General features: G+C 42.7%; 2 long non-coding RNA genes across 2 annotated transcripts; both read left to right on the forward strand.

Moving 5' to 3' along the window:
- Window positions 1-1,882: 1,882 nt before the first annotated feature.
- LOC101930878 (uncharacterized) lies at window positions 1,883-10,992 on the forward strand. The gene is made up of 4 exons (XR_010599348.1): window positions 1,883-2,037; window positions 5,769-5,856; window positions 7,547-7,676; window positions 10,790-10,992. It is a non-coding gene; the product is annotated as an uncharacterized LOC101930878 (long non-coding RNA).
- Window positions 10,993-16,637: 5,645 nt separating this feature from the next.
- LOC135982017 (uncharacterized) lies at window positions 16,638-22,588 on the forward strand. The gene is made up of 4 exons (XR_010599216.1): window positions 16,638-16,711; window positions 18,336-18,423; window positions 19,839-19,965; window positions 22,442-22,588. It is a non-coding gene; the product is annotated as an uncharacterized LOC135982017 (long non-coding RNA).
- Window positions 22,589-24,496: the final 1,908 nt, after the last annotated feature.

Below are 24,496 nucleotides of genomic sequence, written 5' to 3' on the forward strand. Positions count from 1 at the left end.
TTTTAAATACACTTCTGCTGCCCTTTAATCACATAATAAGAATAACAACACTTCATAGATTAATGAATTCATAGATCCCAAAACCAGAAGGGACCATTGTGACTTCATGTCCCCTGCATCCAAGATTTAAGTGAATTTTAACCCAAACCAGCAGAAATTGATCAGCTTGGCAAAGTAGGTGTGTCTATGCAAATAAGGTGTGTTCAGGAGGTTTGTTCCTCCAGCTCATGAAGAGATGACAGGAGAGAGCTCATTCAGACCAATGGCTCACACTTCTTTCTCACCAAAAACCCTTCTGGTTCACTGACGACTTATAAAGAGGGAAAATGAAGCCCAGGCCCAATATTATTTTCTCCCTTGCAATTAACCTGCAATCACCTGGGTTAAATATCTACAGGGCAGTAAAGCATTAGGATAGGTGAATCTTCCTCAAACTTTGGTCATGTTTCACTCCAGTGTCCAATCGGTTCTGAACAGAGGCCACGGTGGGGTTTATTGGCAGCAGAACGGAAGAAGAGGCAATTGTTGTTTTTTTCTGCAGGGGGTGATTGTTGTTTTATTTGGTGCTCTTTGCCCATCCGTGCCTATGTCACCTACATTCTCAAACCCAGGTGTGGTCATCAGTGTGACAGCCAGGTGCCAATTAAGGGCAGGTTCTGAGGTGCCCTCAGCAGCTGAATGGGACTCAGATAGAGCATCAGCACCTGTGAGGAAAGAGGAGGACTAAGTTGGCCAGCCAAGCCTAATTCTTTCTATTCTTAAACTTTTTCCAAGTCTTTATTTATGAAGTATTCTAAAGCCTCCATGGATTGCAGCAGAAATGTGATATTTGGTAGGCAAACAGCTCTGAAGCCAGAGAGGTTCCTTTGTTGCATCCATGGAGATCCATTCAGATATGGCTAAAATATCAAAATGCCCATTTTCCCACTTGTTTTCCTCAGCAGAGTTTGATACAGGATTAGTGCTTTCAAAAAGAAAACAAAAACAAACAAAAAAACATTCTCCATGCAATGCACATGCCCTTCTTTCAGCCTGGCACAGGAAACTTTAAACATTTTAACTTTGGCAAAGTTCTAAGTAACTGAAAACAGAGGCATATAAAAGAAAGTGTCGTGTAACCTCAACCTTAGATGTTGCTACCTGTGCCAGCTACAATGTCTAACTAATTGTAACAAAGGTAACAACATATTTGGTTTATATTAAAGACGGTGATACATTTGAAGGGAAAATCTGAAAGGTGAATTCAGATAATATGTTATAAGACAAAAACAACCACAGGGCTCGATGCACCTTAATTTCATTATTCTTAACAATTACTAGTATTATTTATTAGTATTTTTATACATATGGTGCAATCTCACAATCTCACTAATAAAATGTAGAGATTACATAACTACTGGTACAGAACCATGTAGAGTACATTCTCTTAATATTGATAGTTATCAACACTATTAGTAGTAAATGAAGCAAATGAATCAAAAATGACTTTCTTGCAGCATTGATGAACTATGAAAAACAGAATCATCAAAGAATATGAAAGGGCTTTACATAAATTGACATTTCTGCTGTTAGCTCAAAGTGCTGACAGAGAAACTGCCACAGGGGAAAGGACAGAGACATGTCAAGTTGGCCAAGAACTGCACGGCAGTGAAGTCGATTGGAAGTGGCCTGCAGAAGTAAGTTGCTGATCAGAGCTAAACTAGCAGGTGTTCGTTGTATGTCCCAAGACATTTTACACAAACCTCTATGGCCTAATATATTTTACACAATCTGGGATGGCACAAGATGTTTTGCAAGAATACCATGGAATTTTCCCAACACAAAAAGAAACTGCAAGAATTCCAACATCCAGTCAGGTTCAGGAGTCACTTTCTGATTGGCCCACAGTGGCTATGCCAGGAAGAAAACAAGCCCCCAGAAACAGTATAAAAGAAGCTGTTCAGGTCAAATCACCTCTCCCTGATGCTCATATATCTGGATGAGAGAGACGGTGAGCGGGACTGTCATCACCTGGCTACTGAGAGTGTTCCCAGTCCGGTAAATACTAAAGTCATTTCCCTTATAATCCCCCTATTAACTCTTCCTTTAAAGTTCTATCTAGGAAGATGGCTGTGAAATCCAGAAAGAGAAATAGAACAAAGTTGTCATAACCCCTTCACTGAATGAACTACCTGAACGAATTTTCTTGCTATCTCGAGAAACCACCCAGGGCCACTGTGATGCAGAGCTGGAGAACATGCCTTCATGCCAGTTTTAATGGATAAGTAGCAAAATTCCACGCATTTTGTTTTCCCAAATAAAAACTTGATTATTTTAAAATTACCTGAGTTAAAAACAATTTGAGGATAATTCCACTTATCCGAATTCCCTGTATCCAGCAATCCTAGTTTTCCAAATGCCCAGTGTGTCTCTCACCCCCGTAGTGCTGTGTTAGTTAATCACCCACTGCTGAACTAACATTAGTTAGTGAGAGCTGCGATTTGGGAGGATTTCAAGAGTTAGAGAGGAGGAAAAGGAGAAAAGGTGGGGAGGGTGATTAAAACCAAACAAGAAAGAAACAGATGAAGGGGGTTAAGGTGAATATTGAAAGGAGAAGTGTTCAAGGTGAGAAAGGATAAAGGGAGACACATGACAGGAGTAAAGGGAAAGAGACAGGGCAGGAAGAAGAAGAAAAAAGTGAGGTAGAGGAGGGTAGAGGAGAGAGAAAGGGAAGGAAATAAAGCAGGGGAATAATCACAGGATACAGGAGCCTCTTTTGTTACTTCTTGAGGTCATGCTGTCAGTGCTGGGAAATGCTCAAGCAGCAAGACTCCCATCTCCTGCAGCTTCTCCCCCCTCCTTCCCTGTCTCCTCTGTTGTTCCTTCCCGTTTTCTCTCCTCCACCCTCCTCTCTGCCTCTCTTTTTGGGCTCTGTCCATGCAGCATTTTGGGGACAGCCATCATGCCGCAGCACAGATTTGACCTACCCCTGCCACCTCCTCTTCTTAAAAAGAAGAACAGGAGGACTTGTGGCACCTTAGAGACTAACAAATTTATTAGAGCATAAGCTTTCGTGGACTATAGCCCACTTCTTCGGATGCATATAGAATGGAACATATATTGAGGAGATATATATACACACATACAGAGAGCATAAACAGGTGGGAGTTGTCTTACCACCTCTGAGAGGCCAATTAATTAAGAGAAAAAAACTTTTGAAGTGATAATCAAGCTAGCCCAGCACAGACAGACAGTTAGATAACAAGTGTGAGAATACTTACAAGGGGAGATAGATTTCAATGTTTGTAATGGCCCAACCATTCCCAGTCCTTATTTAAACCGGAGTTGATTGTGTCTAGTTTGCATATCAATTCTAGCTCAGCAGTTTCTCGTTGGAGTCTGTTTTTGAAGTTTTTCTGTTGTAATATAGCCACCCGCAGGTCTGTCACTGAATGACCAGACAGGTTAAAGTGTTCTCCCACTGGTTTTTGAGTATTTTGATTCCTGATGTCAGATTTGTGTCCATTAATTCTTTTGCGTAGAGACTGTCCGGTTTGGCCAATGTACATGGCAGAGGGGCATTGCTGGCACATGATGGCATATATCACATTGGTAGATGTGCAGGTGAACGAGCCCCTGATGGTATGGCTGATGTGATTAGGTCCTATGATGATGTCACTGGAATAGATATGTGGACAGAGTTGACATCGGGGTTTGTTACAAGGATAGGTTCCTGGGTTAGTGGTTTTGTTCAGTGATGTGTGGTTGCTGGTGAGTATTTGCTTTAGGTTGGGGACAACCCCCCAACCTAAAGCAAATACTCACCAGCAACCACACATCACTGAACAAAACCACTAACCCAGGAACCTATCCTTGTAACAAACCCCGATGTCAACTCTGTCCACATATCTATTCCAGTGACATCATCATAGGACCTAATCACATCAGCCATACCATCAGGGGCTCGTTCACCTGCACATCTACCAATGTGATATATGCCATCATGTGCCAGCAATGCCCCTCTGCCATGTACATTGGCCAAACCGGACAGTCTCTACGCAAAAGAATTAATGGACACAAATCTGACATCAGGAATCAAAATACTCAAAAACCAGTGGGAGAACACTTTAACCTGTCTGGTCATTCAGTGACAGACCTGCGGGTGGCTATATTACAACAGAAAAACTTCAAAAACAGACTCCAACGAGAAACTGCTGAGCTAGAATTGATATGCAAACTAGACACAATCAACTCCGGTTTAAATAAGGACTGGGAATGGTTGGGCCATTACAAACATTGAAATCTATCTCCCCTTGTAAGTATTCTCACACTTGTTATCTAACTGTCTGTCTGTGCTGGGCTAGCTTGATTATCACTTCAAAAGTTTTTTTTTTTTTTCTCTTAATTAATTGGCCTCTCAGAGGTGGTAAGACAACTCCCACCTGTTTATGCTCTCTGTATGTGTGTATATATATCTCCTCAATATATGTTCCATTCTATATGCATCCGAAGAAGTGGGCTATAGTCCACGAAAGCTTATGCTCTAATAAATTTGTTAGTCTCTAAGGTGCCACAAGTCCTCCTGTTCTTCTTTTTGCGGATACAGACTAACACGGCTGCTACTCTGAAACTCCTCTTCTTATTCCCCCTTGCTTCTAGCACTACATTCTATTGCACATTTGTTAGTCCAAATGCCCAGTTATCCCAAATTCTGGATATTGCCAGGCCGGTCAGATAAATGGGATTGTGCTGTCATAAAATATTTGATGTGTACTTGTATTTTGCTAATAAACTGATACTTAGTTGTCTAGAAATTAGGGTAGCTCAGTATGTGATTATGAATGTTTAAATTGAAAAAGAGTTGTAAAAGGAAATGTCTCGCCCATAGACGATAACTGAGAGAAACCTTGAGTGTTTCTGAATGTAGCCTAGAAATCATATGGAGTTTGTGTTTGAGAGAAATTGACCGCTTCTTTTACAAGAGACGGAAGTAGATTTAATTGGCTGGTAAGCTATTTGAATATTAAGTTATCCTAGAATATTTAGTTCAAGTGGCCTAAGAACTTAGAATACTGGTAAAATTCTCGAGAAATTGGAATAGATTAAATCAGTATCTGCACGATGTGTTTGTGCTTTAATGAGTGATAACTAATTGAATTGTTATTCTTAGCGCTTCAGTAACTTGTCTGATTTTCTGAATTGTAACTTTACAGCTGTTTGTTAGAACTGCCACAGGTGCTCCCTTAATTCCACTGATGAACACCTTTGCTTAGAAATGCATTAAAGGCTTCATAGTTCCATGCTGGAACCAAAGTCACCTGCCCAGCACAGTACAGAACTACGGTAAAATTTGCCTATGTAACAAGACTGATAAGGCATTGAATGACTTGATGTGACATGATATTTCTCGGTAAATTGTAACATCACATCATGAATTCATTGTTAGAAATTTCATAAATAAGAAAATCCAACCACCTTTATTTTGTTCTCTGTAATTTCAGAATTGCTTTCAATTCTATCTTGGTGACTATAAAATGTGGATGTGTGATAATTCTCCAGGCTGTATTTTGGCTAAGGAATAAGAGATTACCAGGAGAAAACTAATTTAAGACACAGGAAAACAGAAATTAGTTACACAACACATGTTTGTAAAATGTATTTTGCCTCACAATCGTATTTCTCTGAAATCCTCCCTGTATAGATAACAATCAGTATTATTAAGAGATTAGTATTTTCCCATAACCTATAAATATAGGGACTCAGTCTATCTTGGTGTCTCTTCTCTCCAGTGACGCTGAGTTCCTGGCCAACCTTCAGCCATGAAGATCATTTATCTGCTCTTTGCTGTTTTCTTTCTGGTGCTACAAGGTGTGCCAGGTAAGAAGTAAATGAAAACAAGGGATGATACAGAGGGATATATGGGAGCCTATACTAACATTGTCTAACAATTTCTATTAGAAACATGTTTCTGACTTTTTTCTTACGAGTTCTAGCATGTCTTCAGTTTGCAGATGATACAAGAAATTTGAGAGGAATTATTCTGAGGTCAGGGAGGTGTCTTTGCTGCCCCCAGTAAAACTCAGAGATTTGACAGAATTATGACCACAGGGCAGGGGAGGGAGGGGCGGGGAGAAATTCCCATAATGTTTTCCTCCCATCTTTCTGAGGCTTGCTGCTTAAATCACCCCATGATCTACCCACACAGCACGTACTCTTCCTCGAACAGGGAATCACAGAATTGTACATCTGGATGGGATACAGACAAAATGAACTCATGCCAACACCGTTCAATATGCCTTTGGTCTAGGAGAAGGTACATAGGGCTGGGAGGTGGAAGACTGTAACTTAAGATGTAACATCTGCTGCTCACTAATGTTAGTAGTTCTGTGCCTTTCACAGTCTGTATTATAAAGTCAGGCCTCATGTCCCACTGAGAGGTTGCAAAGCTGGGAACAGAACCCAGGTCTATACAATGGCAGCTTCTCAGCTCAGTGTCTTAACCCCACTCACTCTCAGAACCTGTCACTACTATGTGTTTGGCTGATTTCCTAATAATAATGTCATCAGGGTGGGACAGTGTTTGCACCAGTGTCAGTGGATCCATTTCAGTTGCCCAACAACCTCCAATTAAAAATGTTCTAACCTAAATATTCTACAAGCTTTGGCTCTGTGGCATTTTCAAAATAACAGGACCTTCAAGTATAACCAAAGAGTGGCAATTGGTCGTCAAGAAACTATTCCTGCGTGAGTCTTCAGAAAAAAAACTGCCCAGTCTCCCAGACAGGCAGGCGTTCATACCAGAAGGGACTTTTTCAAGCCCTTCTCTTTCAAACAGTTGTAGTCATGCAACCCAGCGCTGAGCCAGTTCAACCCTACGTAGCCAAATTGCATTGATGGTACTGCCTGGCACATCCCTGTCAGAGCCCGAGGGAATCACACCCACAGCACCAGCCGCTAAAAGAAGGTAGAGATGTGGGCAGCTACTTGCTTTCCATCACTTAAAGGCAGGGGTAGCAAAGGATGTCCGTGCTCAGAGCTACAGTTCTGAACCCTGCAGCCTGAAAGCCAGGGTCCCTGTTTAATTAACTCGCTCTGTTCCCTTCTTAAAGTCAGCCACGGAACGTGCACAGAACTACACCCATTGGAGGAATGGTACTAAAGCTATGATAAGTTTTTGCACTTGAAGATAATTGGTCTGTCTTAGACAGGTGGAAGTGAATAGGAAAGACAGATAGAATAAATAAAAGATAGAATAGATAAGTTCATGGAGGATAGGTCCATCAATGGCTATTAGCCAGGATGGGCAGAGATGGTGTCCCTAGCTTCTGTTTGCCAGAAGCTGGGAATAGATGACAGAGGATGGATCACTTGATTATTACCTGGTCTGTTCATTCCCTCTGGGGCACCTGGCATTGGCCACTGTCGGAAGACACAATAGCGGGCTAGATGGATCTTTGATCTGACCCAGTATGGCCGTTCTTATGGGCTTAAATGCCTGTCATCCTCCAATCACAGCCCTTATTAACCCTGCTCTGCAGACTGATGATGACTCTTTTTCTTTCTACAGAATTCTCCAAGGCTCAGATTCTCACTGTGAGATGTAAAATGCAAGGGGGTCATTGTTTCTTTGGGAGATGTCCTCCTAACCGGAGACACATTGGAAGATGCTCTCGAAATGGGTACTTTTGCTGTCAAACGTAAGTTTAGCATTTCAAGGCAGACATTGCAGTGTGAACAGAAATACCTGTTGTTTAATACTCTTGGAGCCTCCACACACATGGCCCAGCCCAGAGGCCAAGGAGGCTTCAAGCCACATCTGTGCTTCCCACATTCTAGGCCACGTGGGGACTGGAGTGGACCCAACATGTATGAGAACCACTCCTCTGGCTGCTCTTACTTACAACTGCCTTACCCAGGCTGCCTGTGATACACTCCACAGCTTGGAGCAGATTCTCTGCAGTGCTCAGTGCTACAGGGATTGCCCCCAGAGACCTGACAGCCTCCACCAACGTCTCCAGCACCACCCCAGCTCCAGTGCTTGCAACAGGGACTTATTATGACAGCCGTGTGCTGCTCACACTTTGAGAGAATCCCCCCAAGTTCCTTTATGGTCCTTTTACAGCCTCCATATGCTTCCGAAGCTTCATATATGGGCAGGGCCTGGGCCCCAAACACCCCAATGTCCACCTGGCTTTTATATTTTGAAATAGGGAAATTAAGTAGGAAAAACAAAGTCTGGAGGAGTGAGTGCAGAGGCTCAGTCTGCTCCGTATCAGTCTGCAGGGGAAGTGAAGTCAACAATTAGAAATAAAACAATATCTGCAACAAATGGGAAACAAGGGATTTAGATAATCCAAATCTATCCAAATCAAGTCAATCTAAAATTAGAAGTGATGAAGTTTAGCTATATGAAAGGGGAAGCTAAGGACATCAGGGAAGAATGCATGGCTCACGGTGCTAAGGACAAGAAAGCATTTTTTAAAAATATCAGGAAAAAAAGAAATCCTAAAAATTCTACAGGCCCATTCATAGGTGGTGATAAAATTGTTAATTGTGAGGCAGAAAAGGCAGAAGGGTCCCCTAAATATTTCTCTTCTGTATTTGGAAAGAAGCAGGCTGATGTACTGATATTACATGAGGATGGTGACTACTATCTATGCATTAGAAAATAAGGAGGATGTTAAAGAACATCCTCTAGCGTTAGACATTTTTAAATCAGCAGACATGAAAACTTCTATTACCATATCCTCAAAGAATTGCCTGAGGAGATGTCTTCCACTTATGATTTTTAATAAATTCTGGAATGTTGGGGAGATTCCAGAAGACCAGAAGAGAGTTAATGTTCTGCCAATAGGTAACAAGGGCAGGTAGGATGACCTGGGTAATGATAGACCACTTAGCCTGACAAGGACTTATCACAGCACAAGGTTCTGATTAGAAACCTAGCACCACAGAACCTCATTAAAGCACACATATAATAGCATGTACAACCTAAAATAGTTGTCAATGGGGAATCATCATCGTATGTGGGCATCTCCAATGACTTCAATGAAGTGTATAAGTACATTCACAGGGAGATAATACCAGGTTCTCAAGGACTATTTAATCTAGCAGAGAAGGCAGAACAAAAACCAGTGGCTGAAAGCTGAAGCCAGAGAATTTTTAGTTAGAAATAAGATTAACATTTTAACAGTGAGGGTGACTAACCATTGGAACAAACTGCCAAAGGAAATGATGTATTCGCCATCTCTTGGTGTTTTCAAATCAAGGCTGGATGCCTTTGTGGAAGAGAATCCACTTATACAAGTTACTGGGCTCAGTACAGGGGTAACTCGGGGAAAGTCTATGGCACGAGGTCAGACTAGATAATCAAATGGTCCCTTCTGGCCTTAAAACCTGTGAAATTCTGGGAACAAAATGGCTGCTGTCTGCAGAGACTCAATATTTATAAGACTTTAAAACTGGAAAGCTACAGCTTGATGACAAAGAAAAGCCTGCCAAGCCAGTGTGAAAAATATTCGAGTGGAAACTAACTCATTACAATTGCAGACAGACTAGCACCGTGCAGCATTTCACTGGGCTTTCTTACCGTGTATGTGGGTCCAGAGGCTGCAAACGCTAAAGCACATGAGGAGCTGCATTAAGAGTTGCTCATGGGTGTGAGCTTATAGATTGGGGGTGATGTAGAACGCAGAAGGGTGCTAGGCGCTATCTTGCTCAACAGATTGGGGATTAAAGCAGAAACCTCTCGAGCAAAGCACAGCTTGAGCTACGGGGCCAGGCTCTCTAGCTGGGGATGTTACCAATTCTCCTTCTCTGTAGCTCAGGCACATAGGGTACAACTAACACACACTGACCAGTGAGTGACACCTGCATGTAATCAGAAGTGCTCACTCTTCAGTGTAATTAAATCAGCACCAATCCCCCAAGGATTTAAAGCCATTTAAGAGCTGATGAATCCTTCAGTCCTTACAGCAGCTATGCACTGACATTTGCCCGTGATTTCCCCGCTTTTTGAAGCCTGAGGACAGTATTATAAAAATCTTGGTGACATCAATGTGAGCACTATTCAGTAGGTTTTTAATGTTTTAAATATCAAGGATTCCCATGGAATGTTAACTTGGCCACATTCCATATCTCTGAGGCCTTTCTATTCCTGCTCTGCCTGATTCACACAGTATCTGTCATAAACTATACATGACGCCCAGCATGGTCAAATTAATTTTGCAGCAGGGCAGGTCCCAGAGAAGCACTTTGGAGGGTGAGAGATTTTTCCCACCTACTAAAGATGGAGGACAAGGGCAGGAGGTATGAGGCTGGGAGACCCTTAGGGTTGCAGACTGAGAGCCGGGGAACTTGGCCAGAGTGGCCATGCCAGCAGCTGCTTGTATGCAACTGCCACCCAAATGGTGTCACCCTTCAGAGAGAATTGGATTTTCCCTTCATTCTTTAAAAGTAAGTGATTTATCACCTATGCAATTATGTGTCATTTTAGCTTCAGCTGTGCACAGGGTTTGTGTGGGAGAACAACTGTACCTGGATGTGAGTCATAGTTTTCTGCATGGTAGTTTTTTATAGGCAGCCAGTTCACCTGTTTAGATACAAACGACTATTCACCTTAAAACTCTGTAATAGAATGTTGCAGTAGAGAAAATGAATTCCCTGAGCCGGAGTTAACCAATAACCTCTAACCTCTTCACCCACCACAGAGTGACTGGGCAATTCTTCCTTTTGATTTGAAATCAAACTTCATATTAGCCCTGTTCTATGGAAAAATATCCACAAATCTGAATCTCTTTTCTTTGTACAGGCGACTTATTTACTGATTGTCTAAGCAGGATCTCCGGGAATGTGGGAGACAGCCACTTGCTTCTAAAATCATCAGATCTTGCTTCAATGGAACCCGGAAGTGTAAAGAACCTACTGAGCTGGAGAAATTCCAGAAGGGAGCTTTGTATCACCATATAAGTTTTGTTCCTCTCCTTTTAATAAAAGCAAGTTGGTTTGAGGTAATCTTGCTGAAGTGTGTGCGTGTTGGTGGGAAGCAAGGGGGCTGTTTCTATCATTTGTCTCCTTGAGAAAGCCATTTAGTTAATTTTTTTTAAATTAAAAACATCCTAAAAACATCCCTATAACATATTAGTTCAACACCTGGATGTTTGCAGACCATGGTCCATGCATTTCTATAAGTTTCAACGGGCTCCTATGAGTAGCTCTCTATTTCTTATAATTCTTATAAATCCTTTCACTTTGTGGTGTCAGAGGGGCTGGGTTCAGTCACAGCTTGACTGTAGGGTGGAGCTCGCTGGCACCTAGACCTTCTCCCCACCTCTGTTCCAAAACCTTATCTTGTACATTGAGGAGAAAAGGGAAATCAGGCTAAACTGCATTCAGGTCTCATGCCTGATTCACTTCCCTGTTACACTAACTGCTGTAAATCAGGAGTGACACCACTGAAGACATCGTAGTTACACTAGCATAAAACTGGTGTAATTCAAGTCAGAATCAAGCACAACATTGTCCATAAAAAGATGAGACCCAATTTCCAAAAGGCAAAAGCTTCTGCTGTTTCAATTGGTTACATGATAGCCCACAATTCATTTCTGATCCCATCTTCCAGTTTCCCTGAAACTCACCTCTGCCATTGGACCATAGATCAGAAATCTCAGGCAGATTTTTTAAGAACATAAGAATTTTACCCTTTAGATGTGTGGGAATTACATTTCGAAAATTGATCACAGCATTAATTTGTCTGAGACTGTTGCCATTTTGTGGTTGGCTACATTGTTCTGTCCCTAAAATCCAGCAGGTTGAGCTGTGAGACAGCACTTTCCCACTTGAAGGATGATGCCCAACTAGAGGGAGCATATTTCTGATGCTGCTGTCGTGGAGTGGTCAGGAGTGCCAGTGAAAGACACTTTGGAAAGGTTGCTAGATCATGGGTGATGAGCCCTTGACCTGTCCCCTCCCAAACCGTGCAGAGCTTATCAACTCTGGCGTCCGTGTATGGGTGTCTTTAGACTGGGGCTTGAGGTGTAATTTCCAGCTCAGGTAGATGCACCTGCACTAGTTCTGCTTCAGCTAGTGCACAAAAAGTAGAAATGTAACTATGGCAGCACTAGCGATGGAACTGGCTGGCCAGATGGTGTGTGATCCCTTCTGAAACCCTACACACATACTCAGGGTGGCTGGACAAAGTTACATCTCTGCCGCCAGTGTAGTCATTCACTTACAGACACTGGCATTAGGAGGAGGTGGGGATTGGGTTGAGAGGATTTGAGCAGCTAGGAGTGGTTGAAGCTGTTCTTAGGGTGTAAGAAGAGTTTGATAGCTCAGGAGGTGGGGTCTAACTCCAGAGGGTGCTCAGAGGCTGTGGGCATGTCAGGTTCAAATTGACTTCTTCTCCAGGTTACATCTCACGTGTCTTGCTGACTTGAGAGCTTTAGAGCAACACCATGAATTCTACCCCATGCCAAACTCAGTGGGTACATTATCTAGGAAGCTTTCCTGTGTGAGCTGATGTGTATCTTGCCAGACACACCAGACGGCTTTGTGTGATGGAATTATCAAATGTTTGGCTGAGCGGCTCATCATGGCTGTTACGTGTTGGGATTTCAGCTAAACTCTTATCGTGTGAACTCTGACCCCAAAAGGGTGAAATCCTGCTCAGCTCATTCACTCAAGTTTTCTCTCTGGCAACAGGCAGACATCTGGGACAGGCCCCCATCTCAAGGATGCACAAGATGGGATTGAATAAGGCTTTTGGGAGCTCATCCAACCAACTCAAATAGAGGAAACATTTCCCTTTTGTAAACTTGTGCTAGTCTTTTCATAGAAATCATGGACCTGATTCATATCTCCATTATGACAGTGTCACACCAGTGTAATAATGATGGCTTCAGGGGAGTCACTCCTGGTTTACACGTACCAGTGTAACCTGTAGCAGACTCATGTTTTAATCCTTAAAACAACTTGGTCTGAATCCTTCTGTTCTCCTCACTGTGGCCTTCTTTTGGGGAAGCTTGCTCAGATGACTAGTGTCTCATGTGCACCATGAAAGGTTTAGAGGTTTTGGGCTGCCATTGTAAGTTTTGTGAGGGGAACCTGATGGCTCTTGCCATGTCTGGATGCTCTGGCACAAGAGAAGGAGTCCTGGGAGTTTGGAGGTTTCAGAGCAGTGGGGAGAGTGTAGGTGCCACACAGCTCTCTGGCAAAGACTACAGACCATATGGTCAGGCTACAACTGAATCCAGCTCTGATAACCACACAAATCTAATGGAATTGTAAAATCTGTACGGAATACATAAAGATCTGCCCACATGAGATCATTGAAGCATACAGAGGGTATTTCATTTTATTTCTAATTTTAAAAAGATAAAAGAAATAGATTTGTAAGGAGATAAACAGCCCCCCCACCTCTATCTCCTCCACACACCACAACACACGTGTACAGGTCTCAGCGATGTGATCTTAAACCAACTTCCTTTATTAAAAAGAGAGTAACAAATCCCCTATGGATGATGCAAGGGCCTCTTTTGCAAATTTCTCCAGCTCACTAATTTCTCTGCCACCCAAATAAACAGTGCTTCTGACTTCCATTGAAGCAGGAGTCAGTGATTTTAGAAGTGAGTGTGTATCTTCCAGATTCCCAGGTATCCTGCCAGGACAATTAGCCATGCCTTCACCTATAGAAAGAAAAGAGACACTCAGAGGTTTTGTGGACATCCATAAGAAAGGGGATAATAAAACATTTGATAACAAATGCAAAACAGAACAGGAATTGCCCAATCCCTGGTTGCTGAGTGCAGATATTGCTGGTTAACTTCATAGCAGGAAATTCAATTTCCCAACGGCAACCTTCAACATTCCATTAAAAAATCAGTTGAAATTTGAAATTACATATGAAAATTATGACAAAAAGCACACTGTAGAAGAACAACACCCCCATTCTGGTACCATTGTTTTATCAAACACACCTTTGTCCACAAGTGAAGATAAAATGAAAAATACATATTTAGGTGATGAATAAGTAACTGCGAGAGAATGCAGAGAAACTCCAATTCTGTCTCAAGACCGACCCTATTTTTGAGATAGTTCCTTGCTAGCAGCCTGGCCTGGTGCTAGCAGGGATCTCTGGGCATGCTCAGTGTATTGGCCAGGAGAGCAAGCCTGCAGCTGGTAACATGGTCACTCTAGCTTACATCCCTGGCTCCCATGCTCCAGCACCAAGGGGCTCTCAGCTTTATAACACCTGCCCCAAGCTGCTGCTCTGGTGTTTCAGTGGGTGTGAAAAATCTCTCACCCTCCCAACTGCTTCTCTGCTGTAGCATGAATGTGACCTTGCTGGGTGTCCTTTGCAGTTCATGGCACATCCAGTAGGTAACAAGGAGAATGACAATGTTCAGTCATTGGCCAGGAAAGAGACTGAGACTAATTCTGTAACCTGGTGGTTTGGGCACTCACCTGGGAGTGGAGCGGTTCAAGAGCCAGTCCCTGCCCCAATGGCTCGTCAATTATTTATAAAAAGTGGAACAGCTTCAACAGAGCCCTGCACCAAAACCATCCCATGGCTAGGGCACTTCCTGCAGTGCAGGAAGCCCAAAGTCAAATCCCTGCTCTACATCAGGCAGTGGGGGAATTGAACCTGGGCTTTCCGCATCCCCAGTGAGACCCTAACCCCTGAGCTTAAAGCTGTAGAGGGATGGGGCACTGCCTCCCTTTCCTCATCTAGCCATTTCAATAACACAATGGGCATTCAATGGCCATTTCAATAACACAACACACCACTGGCTTGAGCCCCCAGCCAGTAATCTGTGACAATTACATGCCACCCCCCGGGTGCCTCTAAGAGGCAATACTTCTCCTCTCGCAAGCACAGAGTCTGAGTGTAGAAAAGAAACTTTTAATAAAAGGAGGAAAGTCACCCAGCATTAATTTGGGAAAATGACACAAGCAGGATTCATAAACATAAACCCATGAGCAAACAAGCCACCCCAGAGTACCTTGGGCAGAGTCCTTTTGCCTCAGATTCTTAAGTCCAGCAACCTAAAGTTACTTTAACGTACCCCTCCCTTCTCCGCACCCCACTGACAGTTGTTGTCCTTGGTCAGTGCAGACCCAGAATTCAGAGACATATATCTGCAGAGTTAATTTCCCACTGTGGCTGGGGGGGAAGGGAAAAAGGCACCTTGCTTGTTCCTCTGCACTGGCCACTTGCTGGGATGTCTTCAGGTCCCACCCCATAACACAGCTATCCGTTATTTTAGCTCTTTGATTTTAGTTGTTACTGGGGGAACCTCACTGCTAATGCACACAGGGCAGTCTCTTACATTGGAAACAGTGTCCCACAGCAGACCTTATGCTTAGACCTGGTTACCAGTGATTTCAGTTCTGTGGTGAGTAACAAGTCTCTCAATTGAGTCTTAATCAGCTCTGTTATTACACAATGGAGAGAGAGAAGGAACCAAATGGTGTCTAGAACCCTTAAGCAGGATGCATACACACCACCAAGTACAAGTACCTGTGCCCGCCCCCTCTCAACTCCACTGGGCTTTGGCACCCATGTCCCCTTCCTAGCGAGTGCTGTTTCATTGAGGGTGAGTCCCTCAGTCAGGGCATGCCAAGCACAGTTCTGCTCCCTTTGATTTACACAAGAAGGATAACTACCCATTATTACCCCTGCCTCAATAACAAAGAGACTGGGGATCCAACACCGGCTAAAACTGATCATTTGGGCAAGAAATCACATCATGCTGAGCTCCTAGGCAGGGTGGGTGTACCAAGGCCAACAAGGTGAAGGAAATAGTGTCAAGGAACCTCAACTTTAGATGTTGCTACCTGCCCCACCTATAACATCTAACTAATTTTAACAAAGGTAACAAACTATTTGGTTTCTATTAAAGAAGGTGATACATTTCAAGTGAAAATCTGAAGGGTGAACTTAGATAATATCTATGTTATAAGGCCTAAACAACCACAGGGCCTGATTAACCTTAATGTTATCATCAGTAGTATTTTTAATCATATGATGCAATCCCACTAGCTCACAAATAAAATGTAGTGATTACACGACTACTGGTACAGAACCACTTAGAGCAGTATGTCTTAATATTGATTTAATAGTTAGCAGCATTATTAGTATTAAATCAATGAGTCAAATGACTTTGTTGCAGCGTGATGAACTATGAAAAACATACAGAATCGTCAAAAAAATGTGAAAGGACTTTACATAAATGGACATTTCTGCCAGTAGCTCAAAGTGCTGACAGAGAAAGTGACACTTGGAGAAGGACACAGAGTCATGGCAAGTTGGCCAAGGGCCACACCGTAGGGTGGCCTATGGGAAATGGCCTACAGAAGTGTATCGCTGGTCAGAGCTAAACCAGCAGGTGTTCGTTATATGTCCCAAGATATTTTGCAAAAACGATTGTGGTCTAATGTGTCTTATACAATCTGGGATGGCACAAGATGTTTTGCACAAAGACCATGAATATTCCAGAGACAGAGTTGCAAGAATTCCAACCTCCAAATTATGGTTGGACATTTCAAATCTTCTCCACAAGCAAAAATCTTTCTGTTTGGCCCACAACAGCCAATAAGAAACCAAGCATTCAAAACTGTATAAAACAGGCTGATTGGGTCAAAGCATCAATCCCTGAAGCTCATATAACTGGATGAGAGAGACGGCGAGCAGGACTGTCATCGCCTAGCTACTGAGAGTGCCCCCTGTCTGGTAACTACTAAAGTCGCTTCCCTTATAATCCCCCTATTAATTCTTCCTTTAAAGTTCTATCTAGCGAGACGATTGAGAGATCCAGAAAGAGAAGAAGAACACAGCTGTGATAACCCGGCTTGCTCCCCTGGGGCTGTCAGTGCTGGGAAATGTTCAAGCAACACCAAAGAGACTCCTGTTTCCTGTGGCTCCTCCCCGTCTCCTTCCCTCTCTCCTCTGGCCTTCCTCCCTCTTTTCTCTCCAGTCCCCTCTCTGCCTCCCTTGGGGATCTGTCCATGCTCAGGGGGACCAGTTCTGCTTGGCTCCATCCCCTCCTCCTGCTACCTCTGGCTTCTAGCACTAAATTGTCTTGCACATTTGTTTGTCCAGATGCCCAGTTATCCAAAGTTTTGGATGTCGCCCAGACCAGTCAGAGAAAAGAGAGCGTGCTTTAATCGAATGTGGGACATATATGTGTATTTCCCTAATAAACTGAACCTTAATTGTCTAGAAATTAGGCTAGCTCAGAATGTGATTGAGTGTTAAAGTTGCGAAATATTTGTAAAAGGAAATATCTCCTCCATAGAAGATAGCTGAGAGAGACCCAGAGTGTTTCAGAGTTTAGCCTAGAAACTATACAGTGTTTGTGTTTGAGAGAAATTGCCGGTTCTTTCACAAAAAGAGGAAGCAGATTTGAACTGGCTGGAAAGCTCAAAATTGTTGCCACTGTTGGAATATTTATTTAACCTTGAATATTTAGTTCAAGTGGCTTAAGAACAAAGAATTTTGGTAACATTCTAAAGAAATTGGAATAGTGATCTACATTATGTGTTTGCGGTTCAATGTGTGAGAACTAATTCAATTCTTGTTCTTAGTACTTAAAGTAACTTGTCTGATTTTCTAAATTGTAACTTTAGAGCTCTTTGTTAGAACTGCCACAGGCACTCCCATAATTCTGCTGGTGAACACCTTTGACTAGAAATGCATAAGAAGCTGCTTAAAAGGGATTCCTAGTTCCATGTTGGTACCGACGTCACCTGCCCAACATAGTACAGAACTAGGGTAAAGTCTGCCTATGTAACATGACTGTGACAAGGTCTTGAATGAGTCAATGTGTTTTATAATTTCCCGGTAAATGGTAACATCACATCATAAATTCATTGTTAAAAATGTCATAAACATGAAAATCCAACCTCCTTCCTTTTGCTTTCTTTAATTTAATCATTGGTTTCAATTCTATCCGAAGAAGTGGGCAGTAGCCCATGAAAGCTTATGCTCTAATAAATTTGTTAGTCTCTAAGGTGCCACAAGTACTCCAATTCTATCTTGGTTAATAAAATGTGCGATTGTGCAATAATTCTCTAGTCTCTACTTTGGCTAAGGAAAGAGATTACCACATGAAACCTAATTTAAGACACTGGAATGTTAAAATTACTTACAAGACAAGTGCTTGTAATATGTCTCTTTCTCTGAAATCCTCCTATTCTTTCTATGGAGCGTCATACATAAAAATCATAATTATTAAGAGATTATAGAACACATATATCATTTGAATTAAAATTATATTTCTAGAACTCAGTATATCTCCATGACCTACAAATATAGGGACTCTATGTCCTCTCTGTCTTGCTATCTCTTCCTCTAGTGACATTGAGTTCCTGGCTGACCTTGAGCCATGAAGATCCTTTACCTGCTCTTTGCTGTTTTCTTTTTGGTGCTCCAGGGTGCGCCAGGTAAGATGTAAATGAAAATGAGGGATGATACAGAGGGATATCTGGGAGCTTGTACTAAGATTGCTTAACACTTTCTATAAGAAACATGTTTCTGACTTATTTCTTATGAGTTCTAGCATGTCTTCAGTTTGCAGATGATACATAAAATTTGAGACGAATTATTCTGAGGTGAGGGAGGGGTCTTTGCTGCCCCCAGTAAAAATCACTGAGATTTGACTGAATTCTGACCATTAATGGCAAAAATTCCCATAATGTTTTCGTCGGATCTTTCTGAGGCTTGCTGCTTAAAGCACGGCACAATCTACCTCCACTGCATGTATTTCTCCTGAAACAGGCCATCACAGACTTGAACAACTGGATGGGATAAACACAAAATGAATTCATGCCAACCACATTCAACATACATTAGTCTAGGTTATGACAAAATTCATAGGGCTGGAAGCTGGAAGACTGTAACTTACAATCTCACTTCTGCTGCTAGCTAGTGTTAATAATTCTGTGCCTAGCACAACCTATATTATGAACTCAAGCCTCATGTCCCACTGAGAGGTTACACAGCTGGGAACGGAACTCAGATCTCTAAAATGGCAGCCGCTCATCTCAGTGACTCAGCCCATTCTCTCTCAGAACCTGTCACTACTATGTGCTTGGCTGCTTTTCTAGAAATAATATCATCAGGGTGGGACAGTGTTTTCAGCTGTGAGAATGGATCCCTTTTGGTTGCCCAACAACATCCAACTAAAAATGGTCTAACCTAAATATTCTACAAGCTTTGGTGTGTACCGTAGGGCTACATTTTCAAAATAACAGGTCCTTCAGGTATAACTAAGGAGTGGCAACTGGTCATCAAGAAACTAGACCTGAGTGAGTTTTCAAAAAAAAAAAAAAAATCTGCCCAGAGTCTCCCAGACAGGCAGGTGTTCATACCAGAAGGGATTTTTTTCAAGCCCTTCTCTTTCAAACAGTTGTAGTCATGCAACCCAGCACTGAGCCAGTTCAACCCTACGTAGCCAAATTGCATTGATGATACTGCCTGGCACAACCCTGTCAGAGCCCGAGGGAATCACACCCACAGCACCAGCCGCTAAAGGAAGATAGAGATGTGGGCAGCTACTTGCTTTCCATTGCTTAAAGGCAGGGGGCACCAAAGTTGTCCATGCTCAGAGCTACAATTCTCAACTCTGCAGCTTGAGAACCAGGGCCCCTGTTTAATTACCTCACTCTGTTCCCTTCTTAGAGTCAGCCACAGAATGAGCATCGAACTACACCCATTTAAGAAGTAGTACTAAAGCTGGGGATAATTGGGCTATCTTGGCCAGGTGTAAGTGAATGGGAAATACCTGGCATCCTAGAATTACAGCTCTTATTTACTCTGCTCTTCAGAATGATGATTCAGACTCTTTTCCTTTCTGCAGAATTCTCCCAGGCTCAGAATTTCAATATCAACTCCATACGCACGGGGTGTATCTGTTTCATTTGGAGATGTCCCCAGAATTGGAAACTCATTGGAATATGCTCCAACAGGTACGTTTGCTGTATAAGGTAAGTTCAGTTTTCCACAAGGCAGACATTGCAGTGTGAACAGAAATAACTTCCTCTCCTTCTTACATCCAAGCTGTTGTTTAATGCTCTTGGAGGCTCCGCACACATGACCCAGCCCAGAGGCCAAAGAGTCTTCAAGCCACATCTGTGCTGCCCACATGGGCCACCTGGGGACTGGAATGGCCCCAATATGTAAGAGAACCATTCCTCTGGCTGCTCTTACATACAGCAGCCTTACCCAGGCTGCCTGTGGGACACGCCACAGCCTGGAGCAGCCCAGATTCTCTGCAGTGCTCAGTGCTACAGGGATTGCCCCCAGAGACCTGACAGCCTCCACCAACGTCTCCAGCACCACCCCAGCTCCAGTGTTTGCAACAGGGACCGCATAGCCCTATTATCGCAGCCATGTGCTGCTCATGCTTTGGGAGAATCCCCCCTGAGTCCCTTTATGGTTCTTTTACATCCTCCAAGTGCTCCTGATGCTTCATACATGGGCAGGGGCTGGGGCCCAAACACCCCATTGTCTACATTGCTTTTATATTTTAGAATAGGGAATTCAAGTAGGAGTGAGTGCACAGGCTGCATCTACTCTATATCGGTCTGAGGGGAAGTGAAGGCAACAATTAGAAATAAAACAATATCTGTAACAAATGGGAAACAGGGGAAATAGATAACAGTCAATCTAAAATTAGAATTGATGAAGTTTAGCCATATGAGAGGGGAAGCTAAGCACATCAGGGAAGAATCTATGGCTGGTAGGGCTAAGGACAAGAAGACAAGAAGGCATTTTTTAAAAATATCAGGAAGGAAAGAAATCCTAACAATGGTACGGTCCCATTCATAGGCGGTGATAAAATTGTTAGTAACGAGACAGAAAAAGGCAGAAGTTTTCACTAAATATTTCGGTGCTGTATTTGGAAAGAGACAGTTTGATGTACTGATATTACGTGAGGATGGTGACTACTATCTCTGCATGAGTCAATAAGGAAGACGTTAAATAACATCTACTAGGGATAGATACTTTTAAATCAGCAGACCTGGATAACTTCCATTCGAGAATCCTCAAAGAATTGGGTAACGACATCTCTCTTCCATTGATCATTGTTAATGAATTTTGGAATGTTGGGGAGATTCCAGAAGAGTAGAAGAGTGTTAATGTTCTGCCAATAGGTAACAAGGGTAGGTGGGATGATTTGGGTAAGGATTAGCCTGACATCAATTCCCGGCAAAATAATGGAAAACTGACTCAATCAATAAATAATTAAAGATTCAGAATATAGTTAACATCACTCAGCAGGGCTTTTAGGATATTAGAGCTTGATAAGCAAACCTAGTTTACTTTTAGATGACATTACCTGTTTAGTTGAGAAAGGTAACTGTGTAGGTGTAACAATTATTATTCCACAGAGTTTGATTTAGCACTGCACAAGTTTCTGATTAAAAACCTACCACCATAGAACCTCATTAAAGCACACATATAATAGCATGTACAACCTAAAATAGTTGTCAATGGGGAATCATCATTGGATGTGGGTGTCTCCAGTGACTGGATTAAAGTGCACAAGTGCAGTCACAGAGCGATAATACCAGGTTCTCAAGGACTCTTTAATCTAGCAGAGAAGGCAGAACAAGAACCAATGGCTGAAAGCTGAAGCCAGACAATTTCAAGTCAGAAATAAGACACAGATTTTTAACAGTGAGAGTGACTTACCATTGGAACAAACGGCCAAAGGAATTAGTGTATTCTCCATCTCTTGGTATCTTCAAATCAAGGCTGGATGCCTTTCTGGAAGATAATCGCGGTATACAAGTTTTTGGGCTGAATACAGCTGTAACTGGGGGCAATTCTACGGCAAGATGATCAAATGGTCCCTTCTGGCCTTAGAACCTGTGAAATTCTGTGAGCAAAATGGCTGCTGTCTGCAGAGACTCCATATTTATAAGGCTTTAAAGCTGTAACACGACAGCTTTATGAGGAAGAAAAATCTAAGAATTTGGAAGTTACTGACACCTCAGGGTGGATGTAAGTTTGTGTGTATGCAGGGAAGGTAAAAAAATAAATAAGGTGAAGTATTTTCAAACTAGTTAATTCAAAACTGGCAGGACATTGTAACCAGACATGTGACTTGTCCTCACTCAAGGATCCTTCCTGATAAATTCATTAAAATTGCAGACAGACCAGCACAGTGCAGCATTTCACAACAACTGTACCTGGATGTGAGTCGTGCCTTTGTGCAGTATAGATTTTATAGGCAGCCAGTTCACCTGTTTAGATATATATGACTATTCCCCTTAAAACTATGTAATAGAATGTTGCACTAGAGAAAATGTATTCTGTGTGCCAGAGTTAACCAGGAACATCTCCACCCACCCAAGGTGAATGGGAAATTCCTCCTTTTGATTTAAAATCCACCTTCATATTAGCTCTTTTCTATGGAAAAACATCCACAAATCCGATTCTCTTTTCTTTGTACAGGTGAATTAGTGACTAATTGTCTAAGCAGGATCTCCGGGAATCTGGCAGACAGCCACTTGCTTCTAAAATCATCAGATCCTGCTTCAATGGAACCCTGAAGTGCTGTTTAACTGGGCTGTAAAGAACCTTGTAATAAAAGCAAGTTGGTTTGAGATAATCGTGCTGAAGTGTGTGTGTGTTGGTGGGAGGCAAGGGGGCTGTTTCCATCATTTGTCCCCTTGAGAAAGCCATTTAGTTTATTTTTTAAAAATTAAATATAAAACATCCTAAAAACATCCCTATCACATGTGGGTGTTTGCAGACCATGGTCCACACATCTGTAGGTTTCAATGGGCTCCTTTGGGTAGTTCCCTATTTCATAGAATTCTTACAAATCCTTTCACTCTGTGGTATCAGAGGGGCTGGGTTCAGTCACAGTTTGGCTGTACAGTGGAGCTCCATGGCACCTAGACCCTCTCCCCACCTCTTTTCCAAAACCTTGTCTTCTGCACTGAGGAGAAAAGGGAAATCACGCCAAACTGCATTCAGGTCTCATGCCTGATTCTCTTCCCTGTTACACTGACTACTGTAAATCAGGAGAAACTCCACAGAAGCCCTCAGAGTTATGCTAGCATAAAATTGGTATAATTCACATCAGAATCAAGCACAGCATTGTCCATAAAAAGATGAGAACTAATTTCCAAAAGGTAAAGGTTTCTGCTATTTCAATTGGTTACATGATATCCCACGATTCATTTCTGATCCCATCTTCAAGTTTCCCTGAAACTCACCTCTGCCATTGGACCATAGATCAGAAATCTCAGGCAGATTTTTTTATGCCTTTAGATGTGCGGGAATTACATTTTGAAAACTGATCACTGCTTTAATTCATCTGAGACTGTCGCCATTCTGTGGTTGTCTACATTGTTCTGTCACTAAAATCCAGCAGGCTGCACTGTGAGACAGCAGGTTCCTACTTGAAGAAAGATGCTCAACTAGAAGGAGCGTCTTTCTGATGCTGCTGTTGTGCAGGGGTTGAGAGTCAGGAGTGCCAGTGAAAGACACTTTGGAAAGGTTGCTAGATCATGGGTGATGAGCGCTTGACCTCTCCCTTCCTAAATCATACAGAGCTTATCAACTCTGGCGTCCGTGTATGGGTGTCTTTAGACTGGGGCTTGAGGTGTAATTTCCAGCTCAGGTAGATGCACCTGCACTAGTTCTGCTTTAGCTAGGTCACAAAAAGTAGAAATGTAGCTGTGGCAGCACTAGCGATGGAACTGGCTGGATAACTGGTGTGTGATCCCTTCTGAAACCCTACACACATCCCCAGGGTGGCTCGACAAAGTTACACCTCTGCCTCCAGTGTAGCCATTCACTTACGGACACTGGCATTAGGAGGAGGTGGGGATCGGGTTCAGAGGATTTGGGCAGCTAGGAGTGGTTGAAACTGTTCTAAGGAGTGTTCAATAGCTCAGGAGGTGGGGTCTAACTCCCGCGGGAGCTCAGAGGCTGTGGGCATGTCAGGTTCAAATTGACTTCTTCTCCAGGTTACATCTCAGGTGTCTTGCTGGCTTGAGGGCTTTAGAGCAACCTCCATGAATTCTACCCCATGCCAAATTCAGTGGGTACATTATCTAGGAAGCTATCCTGTGTGAGTTGATGTGGGCCTTGCCAGACACACCCGACGGCTTTGTGTGATGGAATTATCAAATGTGTGGCTGAGCGGCTCATCATCACTGTTACATGTTGGGATTTCAGCCAAGCTCTTACTACAGCATTGTGTGAACTCTGACCCCAAAAGGGTGAAATCCTGCTCAGTTCACTCACTCAAGTTTTCCCTTTCGCAATTGGCAGACATCTGGGACAGGCCCCCATCTCCAGGTTACACAAGATGGGATTGGATAATGCTTTGGGGAGCTCATCTGACCAACTAAAATAGCTGAAACATTTCCCTTTTGTAATCTTGTTCTAGTATTTTCATAGAAATCATGAACCTGATTCACATCTCCATTATGTCAGTGTCACACCAGTGTAATGATGATGGTTTCAGGGGAGTCACCCCTGGTTTACTCCCAC

This window comes from Chrysemys picta, chromosome 3 (assembly GCF_011386835.1).
Source record: "Chrysemys picta bellii isolate R12L10 chromosome 3, ASM1138683v2, whole genome shotgun sequence".
Classification (NCBI taxonomy): domain Eukaryota; kingdom Metazoa; phylum Chordata; order Testudines; family Emydidae; genus Chrysemys; species Chrysemys picta.